At 41.8% G+C, this 9100-nt stretch overlaps 1 non-coding gene across 1 annotated transcript; it reads right to left on the bottom strand.

Annotated features, from left to right (window-relative positions):
• Positions 1–1779: 1779 nt before the first annotated feature.
• On the bottom strand, positions 1780–1886 carry LOC148848858 (small nucleolar RNA R71). Its single transcript, XR_016101610.1, has one exon. It is a non-coding gene; the product is annotated as a small nucleolar RNA R71 (small nucleolar RNA).
• Between the last annotated feature and the right edge of the window lie 7214 nt (positions 1887–9100).

Genomic DNA, 9100 nt, shown 5'->3' with positions numbered 1-9100 from the left:
GAACCTGGAAACAGCCCAAGTAGCAGAGAAGCCCAACTCAGATGCAAGAGACTAGAGTCCTAATTCGAATGTAATATCCCAAGAGGGAGAGAGTCTTATTAGATCTAAACTTTGAATGTAATCCTATAAGGATAAGAAGGTTGGGGATTAGATAAGAGATAGGATAGGATTAAGACTCCCTAAAGATAAGATGTTCTCCTAGAAGGAGTTGGAAAACAGCCCTCTCCTTTGGCTATATAAAGAGGGGGGTGAACCAGCTCTAGCACCACTCATTCCAAGATCCAAGAGATCATCAAGAGGCTAAGAAGCTCAAGGAAGCAGTTCGGCTATGGAGAAGAAAGGCATGGAGATTGCACAGATCATGAGTAGCTAAGCTTCTTTTTCTGGTTCAAGGGGGGAGGTTCGATTGTGTCATTGTGAGGTTCTGTAGTTATTTTATTTTTTTGCTTTCTAATTCAAGTATTCATTGATTCTTGTGCATATTTTTATTGGATGTTGATGTTAATTAGTTTGACAAACTGAATTAATGTTGATTTTCCTATTGCAATCCTTGATTTCGGTGATCCGTAATTATAACGAATAATGATACAAGTAGCAATTAGGTTGATATCTTTTTGGGTCAATTGTTTGTGACAGCCTTTGACCAACGTTTTATCATGGTTCAACCTAAAGGAATCGATGAAACAAAATTCAATAATTGCAGCTATCTCAATTATGTTATTTTGGTTTAACTGTTTTCACAAATCTTAATGCTATCATTGTTTAACATGCAACGCTATCGTACCTAGTTGAGTGTTGATAAGTGTTGATCGAATACTGGGTTTGGTCAACTGAATTAGGAAAACACAAGGTTTATTATGGCTATCCTAGTAAACCTAAGGTTAAATGCTTGAATTGCAAGAATGCTGAATTATACCTAGGATCGATGGCCAATCGATTCAACCCGAACCCTTGAACCAGAATTCGGTAAGACTGATTTTTCTCTTTTTTGCATAGTTTGTTATTCTTTTTATTTTAGTTTTTAAAATTTCCCACACAATTACTTTATCCATTCGGCTAAGAGATTACTGAATTGCTCCCTGTGGGATTCGACCTAATACCACTTTTACTACAAATATCTTATTGTGGGACTAGTACTAATTTTGAGGGCTTCGACAAACCCGCCAAAGATTTGGCGCCATTTCCGGGGAGCAACGTTAATTTCTTAGCTATTACCATCTTTTGCTAACCTTCTTGTTTATGACTCGTGCTTCTCAATGAGGTGAACTTCAGTACAACCTCGAAATTGAGAGGACCACCCGTCGTTTAAGGCAGGAGATGAAGCAAAGGAAGGATCGTTCACCAAAAAGGGTGAACTCGGATTGCAAATTGCCCACTTGTGATTTTTCCATCTTCGAAGAAGGAGAAAGAATGGTTGACAGAGAGAGGACATTAAGGGAGTTGGCTGCACCGATTATGAACCAACAGCCCTTATGCATCACGTACCCCACTCTTGAGGTAGCCTTTGAACTCAAATCTGGTTTGATTCAACTATTGCCTCTGTTTCATGGTCTCCCAGGTGAGGACCCTCACAAACATCTAAAGGAATTTCATGTTGTTTGTTCAAGCAGGAAACCCCATGGTATGTCCGAGGACTAGGTAAAACTCATAGCCTTTTCATTTACTTTAAGAGATAAAGCCAAGGATTGGTTGTATATTCTCCCTCCCGGTTCAGTACGCACATGGGATGAAATGAATAGGATATTTTTAGATAAATATTTTTCTGCATCCCGGGCTGCGAATTTAAGAAAAGAAATATGTAGAGTTCGGCAATTTGGTGGTGAGACATTATATGAATATTGGGAAAGGTTTAAGCAACTTGTTGCTAGTTGTCCCCACCACCAAATTGTTAGACAGTTTTGTATGCCCTTAGCTTCAATCAAAATTGATGTACTTTATGAGTTTATTATAAATGAATAAAAGTGCATATTTGATTCATGTTCCCTTGGTATGTTTCTATGTAATACCCTTAAACTGGACACTTATTGAGACTCGTGTTAGTTTAGAAAGTTCACAGCTAGTGGGTCGGTCTGGGGAGACCTATCCTGACAAGGCTGGCACTGTGGTGCCATCAAGTCGGTTGAGGTGGCTTGTCTTAGCTACCGGGGTGAGACCCCAAGCACATACAGTGTGGGATTAATTGAATCTTTGAATTAGACCAGATTTCCAGTATTTCCCTGGACCTTGGAGATTGATGGGCAAAACTGGAAAGTTACACCCGACCCCTAGACTCGATTATGATACTACACTAGGTGTCGGATCGGTCTGTCTTTGATGTACCAATCAGTGAGATCCTTAGCGGGGGTCAAAACCTGGGTATGTTGGGACAATTCGAGAATTCATCTGAGTGGGTGATCATAGTGACAGGATCAGCCCCTTTGTCGGACAAAGGTAATGATCGGGGATGCGCTCTCACTGTTGGAAACCAAGACTGCCGGCAGCTGATTTCAACCGTTGAGATTTGTTTTGCAAAGTATATTTTATATAAGATATAAAAGTATATATATTATGGTTTCTAAAATGTTTGCAAAAGGTTTTAATTCCCGGGATCCATTTAAGTGGAGAGTGCAACACTGTTCCTTTCAGCCGAGGGAGAGGTCCTCTCTTGTCGGGCAGTGTATGATCATTATGGGCTGAGAGGTTAAGTGTAAGACCATTGAGGATAATACCTGATGGGCTAATCTGGTTAAGTTTAAGGTTCAAGATTGATCCTTGAAAATATGATTTTCTAAATAGGGAATGTGATTCCCAGTTGAAGGGAGAGAAAAATTTTTGAAATTCGCCCCTTATTCCGCAATCTTTGGGCGTCCATGGGATGGATCTCTCATCCTTTCAGCGGTATTAGAGCTCAGGTTCAAATCTTGAAACATTCTGTTTCAGATCTGAACCTGTGCAATTAGGGAGAAGGCGTTCTACCCAATTTGCGTAGATTTGGTTTTTGGGAAATTTGTTCTCAAAACAAACGGGCAAATAATCTGAAATTAATTTTAAATAAATCTGATTATTATTTAGAATTGTTCTTTATAATTTTCTTGATTTATGGGTTGTTCGTACAAGAGGAGATTGAAATCTTGGTTTGCGCAGGGAACCTGCGTTTTTGCAGTTCTTGAATTTTTTTTGGGTCTGTAAATAATTTTTTTTTCTAGACTCAATGTATAGGTATTCGATCTGATGTAATTATTAATAGAAATAGGATTTTTATTTATTTTTATTTTGGATCGAAGATGGCGGTGCAGAAAAAGAGATTTTGCAGATGAGAGAAATGGTATCTGCGATTTGTAGTTTGTGAAACTCCATTCTGTGATCTAACCTCTGTTTTGCAGGTAGGATTGTGCGAACAGCCCTGTTTGACTGATTCTTGTTTTTCCTTTTATCAGTATTTAATTTCAGATTATTTTCTTGAATTAAGGATTTAATTAAAATCAAACCCTAGACCCATTCGAACCAAGATTGGTTCAAAACTGTTTGGACCAATTTTAGGGTTTAATCAGGGCTGAAAATCAGCCCTAATTTCCCACTAATGGGCTTAAGGATTGATATTTAATTAAATGGTTAATTCAGCCCAGCCTGTAAAGGCCCAGTTTTAAATAGTTAAAACTGCAAAAACCCATTTTAAAGGATAAAGCTATATGGGCCGAACTGGGTAACCCGAATTCAGCCCATATACCTAGATAATACTAATGGTTAATATTATGGAATTTTAATGGGCTTCCAATGGGCCTTACAGATAATTAATTGATTGGATCAATTTATCCCTGCATGTGATGTATGGATGTGTGATGTGTTGCGTACATGGGCCATAAGTACTTGGCCCATGCTCATTCGACAGTGGCTCTAGCGCACACCATGGCTGAATGCACATCATTGCCATGGTGTCCCTTTTGGTCATTGGATGACTTCCCTCAGTGGTGGGCGCCACAGCTCATCAAGAGGTTACGTGCGGAACCCTAGCCGATTCAAGGCCCACCGAAATCTGGCTTTATGAGAGTCAGTGGGAGCCACTTTAGTTTGACCTAAATCAAACTAAGGCGTAATTTTGTTCCCTCCAGCTAATATGAGTGCATGTGATAGGAAACGCACCAGAAAATCGGCTATCCATTTGCTGTTGGGCTTGTCTGAGTGCTTCATAAGATGATAGGGGCGTCATAGACCGATGTGGGAGGGGCTTCACCAGAAAATGGGATCTCTCTCACGGTACCTTGGCGTTCACGAATATGATGGGTAAGCACTCACTGGACAGAAAGGTTTACCTGAAAATGGCTCTGAACCTTGTCTGACAGAGGCCAAAGGGAAAACTCATATGATGAGTGGATGTGATCATTCACAGAAAGGTGGTGGGGTTATGCAGTTGAAACAGATGGCTCCATGCACCACCCTATGTGATTTCCCACATTTCCAGAGACAACCCGTTGTCTCCGTCACTGAGAGAGGAGGGAAATCTCAGAGGCGAATAAATGGAAATGGATCATAGATTAAAATCCATATCTATGAAATGAACATGAATCAAATTAGGTTGTGGACTGATGTTTGCTCTTTTATCAAAAAATGGCAAACGGATCTTTTGCAAAACTGCTTGATGACAACAAGTTGAAGGGCCCAAACTATGCTAATTGGTATAGGAACCTTATGCTGGTCCTAGCTTCTGAAAAGCTGGACAAAGTGGCAAAGAATCCTGCCCCGGAGCGTCCGGGTGATAGGGCTTCTGAGGCCTGAAGGAGAGACTATCAAGAATGGGAGGAGAAAAACTCATTTGCCCGGTGTTACATCATTGCCTCCTTAGACAACCCGATACAGAGGCAGTTCGATCAGATCGTACTTGCCAAAGACATATTGGACAGTCTTAGGACAATGTATGAAGAGCAGAATCGTTCTACTCGACAAAAGGTCTTGGAAGAGTTCATGACCACACAAATGTCCAAGGGTCAACAAGTTCACGACCATTGTCTTCGGATGATGGGATACATCAACGAACTGGAGGCTCTTGGATCCGGGCTAGACCTTGCAACCTAGATAGACGCTATCCTTAACTCTTTGCCTCATTCCTTTAATCCGTTCATCATGAACTATAACATGAACAAGCTGAATGTCAGTTTACAAGAGCTCAGCAATATGTTGCAAAGAGCTGAAAAACTGATTAGAAAGGATGAGCCTGTAGCCATGCTTGTTGAAGCTGGAAAGACAGGCAAGAGAAAGAGGAAGACAAAGAAGCCTCATAAGAAAACCGCTAAGAGCAAGAAGCAGAAGAAAGACAAAGCATCGGATGCCTGTCACTTCTACAAGAAGACTGGCCACTGGAAAAGGAATTGTCCTGCTTACCTGGAATCCAAGAAAAGTAACTTCAAAACTTGTGTTATAGAAACCAATTTGTTGGTAGCTTCTACATCCTGGTGTATTGACTCCGGGGCTTCAACTCATGCTTGTAACTCACTGCAGGGGTTCAAGGTAAGCAGAAGGCAGAGTGAAGGAGAAGTCACACTCTTCTTGGGGACTACTGCAACTATTGCAGCCGCGGCTATAGGAACCGTGGAATTAATTTTTAGAGAAGGAATAATTGTACTGAAAGACTGTCTTTATGTGCAAAATTTAAGGAGAAATTTGATTTCTGTCTCAAAACTGTGTGCAGGTGGTTATTCTGTCTTCTTTAGTAATATGATTACTATTAAAAGAAACAACAGATTCATCGCATACAGGGAACTGGAGAACAGTCTCTATGTTCTACATCCTTCTCTAGAAACTAACATAATTGAAACTATGTCGGCTGAAATCCCTAAGAAGAGAGCTCGTGATACAGTTAATCCCACGTGTCTGTGGCATTATCGACTTGGCCACATCGGTGTTGATCGAATCACAAGGTTGGTAAAGGATGGTCCTTTTGATTTTCTAACTGTAGAAGATCTTCCCACTTCTGAGCCTTGCCTACAAGGCAAGATGACGAAATGGCCATTTAACGGTAAGCCTGAAAGATGTACGGGCACACTTGACCTAATACATACTGATGTATGTGGTCCCCTGAGTATCTCTCTGACGAATTCAGGGACTACTTAAAGGACAATGGGATAGTATCACAATTAGCTCCTCCTGCTACACCACAATTTAATGGTGTTTCGGAGAGGAGGAATAGGACCTTATTGGATATGGTCCGGTCACTTCTCATACACTCAGAGTTACCCACATCCTTTTGGGGTTACGCATTAGATACTGCGATTTATGTGCTGAATCGGGTTCCAACCAAATTGGTTCCGAATACTCCATATGAACTTTGGACCGGAAAGAAACCAAGTGTTAGACATTTGAAGATTTGGGGTTGTCCAGCACACGTTAAAAGAACGAGTGCAGACAAGTTGGAATCCAAGACCAGCCGTTGCCTATTTGTAGGCTACCCAAAAGGCTTTGTAGGTTACCTATTCTATGACCCAATTGAGCAGAATAGTTCCAGGTAGTGACCAACCTAGAAGATCCACTCGGGTATCCAGGCCACCAGTCCGTTATGGTTATGACCAGGATAGTTACCTGGTGGGAACCTTGACTAGTGAGGAGGATCCCGTGACTTACACGGAACCTATGTTGGACATAGATTCCCAGAAGTGGGTGGAGGCCATGAGAGCAGAGATGGACTCAATGGAGACCAATGGAGTCTGGACTCTAGTAGATCCGCCCTTCGGGGTAAAATCAATCGGTTGCAAATGGATTTACAAGAGGAAGAAGGGCCCCGATGGTAAGGTTGAGACCTTCAAGGCTTGTCTGGTGGCGAAAGGGTACACTCAGAAAGAGGGCATCGATTATGAGGAAACCTTTTCGCCTGTGGCCATGCTTAAATCCATTAGGATCCTGCTAGCTGTAGCAGCATACCATGATTATGAGATTTGGCAAATGGATGTCAAAACTACATTCCTGAATGGAGATCTTACTGAAGATATCTATATGCAGCAGCCGCAAGGCTTCATTGCTACAGGTCAGGAAAACATGGTATGTAAATTTAATAGATCCATTTATGGACTTAAGCAAGCTTCTAGAAGTTGGAACATTCATTTTGACTCTGTCGTCAAATTGTTTGACTTCGAGCATAATCCGGATGAACCCTGTGTTTACAGGAAGTACAGTGGAGATAAGGTTACCTTCTTGGTTCTGTATGTAGATGACATTCTTTTCATTGGGAATGATGTAGGTATGTTAACTATGGTGAAAGTATGACTATCACAGCAATTCTCCATGAAAGATCTTGGAGAAGCCTCCTATATACTGGGTCTTCGACTCTATAGAGATAGATCGAAGCGGATAATAGGATTATCCCAATCTGCCTACATTGACAAAATAGTCAAAAGATACAGCATGGAAAACTCCAATAAAGGAAATGTTCCTTTTAGGCATGGAGTCACTCTCTCCAAGAAGATGTCTCCCAAGACTTCTGAGGAGATTGATGGCATGAAAGACATTCCCTATGCCTCTGTCGTGGGAAGTATCATGTATGCCATGCTGTGCACTCGTCCTAACATAGCTCAGGTAGTGAGTGTAGTAAGCAGATTTCAGGCCAACCCAGGGCAGGAGCATTGGACTGCTGTGAAAAACATACTTAAATACCTTCGAAGGACAAAAGAGTTTTGTCTAGTATTCGACGGTAGCTCACTACAGATCCAAGGGTATACAGATGCCGATTTCCAGTCACACCTAGATGATAGAAAGTCTACATCTGGATATGTTTTCATGATAGGATTGAGTGTTGTTTCCTGAATGTCAGCAAACAGGGGTCCTAAGTTGCAAATTAATAGTCCACAACCCAAGCCGAGTGCATTGCCGTAAGTGAGGCTGCCTTATGAATGAAGGTATTCATTCATGAATTTGGAATTCAGCACATCACCCATTCCATTGTTGTATGACAACACTGGACCTACGGGAGAATGATAGTAAGAGGTAGCATCAGCGGAGAATGTGGTAGACCCATTGACTAAGCCACTGACACAGAAAGTGTTTGAGAAACACGTGGAAAGCATGGGACTACTCCTAGTACCTGATTGGACCTAAGTGCAAGTGGGAGTTGTTAGATAGTTTTGTATGCCCTTAGCTTCAATCAAAATTGATGTACTTTATGAGTTTATTATTAATGAATAAAAGTGCATATTTGATTCATGTTCCCTTGGTATGTTTCTGTGTAATACCCTTAAACTGGACACTTATTGAGACTCGTGTTAGTTTAGAAAGTTCACAACCAGTGGGTCGGTCTGGGGAGACCTATCCTGACAAGGCTGACACTGTGGTGCCATCAAGTCGGTTGAGGTGGCTTGTCTCAGCTACCGTGGTGAGACCTCAGGCACATACAGTGTGGGATTAATTGAATCTTTGAATTGGACCAGATTTCCAGTATTGCCCTGGACCTTGGAGATTGATGGGCAAAACTAGAAAGTTACACCCGACCCCTAGACTCGATTATGATACTGCACTAGGTGTCGGATCGGTCTGTCTTTGATGTACCAACCAGTGAGATCCTTAGCGGGGGTCAAAACCTGGGTATGTTGGGACAATCCGAGAATTCATTTGAGTGGGTGACCATAGTGACAGGATCAGCCCCTTTGTCGGACAAAGGTAATGATCGGGGATGCGCTCTCACTGTTGGAAACCAAGACTGCCTGTAGCCGATTTCAACCGTTGAGATTTGTTTTGCAAAGTATATTTTATATGAGATATAAAAGTATATATATTATGGTTTCTAAAATGTTTGCAAAAGGTTTTAATTCTCGGGATCCATTTAAGTGGAGAGTGCAACACTGTTCCTTGCAGCCGAGGGAGAGGTCCTCTCTTGTCGGGCAGTGTATGATCATTAAGGGCTGAGAGGTTAAGTGTAAGACCATTGAGGATAATACCCGATGGGTTAATCTTGCATCTTCCCACAATCCCTGGGTGTTACAAGGTGGCTTGGCCCAGGGACCACTTAGGGTAAGTGTTGGGCCCATAGAGCCCATTTGATGGGTTTCAGGGGGTGCACTGTCTTTAATAGTGTATTCGACCAGGCCTGGTAACAAAGGCTAGGCCAAACCCATGTGGCTGATGTGTAGATCAATGCTTGGGT

This window comes from Nelumbo lutea, chromosome 6 (assembly GCF_056320005.1).
Source record: "Nelumbo lutea isolate HS-2025 chromosome 6, American lotus-T2T, whole genome shotgun sequence".
Taxonomy (NCBI): Eukaryota; Viridiplantae; Streptophyta; class Magnoliopsida; order Proteales; family Nelumbonaceae; genus Nelumbo; species Nelumbo lutea.
Note: the sequence above shows the minus strand (reverse complement) of the source record. Positions and strands in the feature narration are given on the sequence as shown.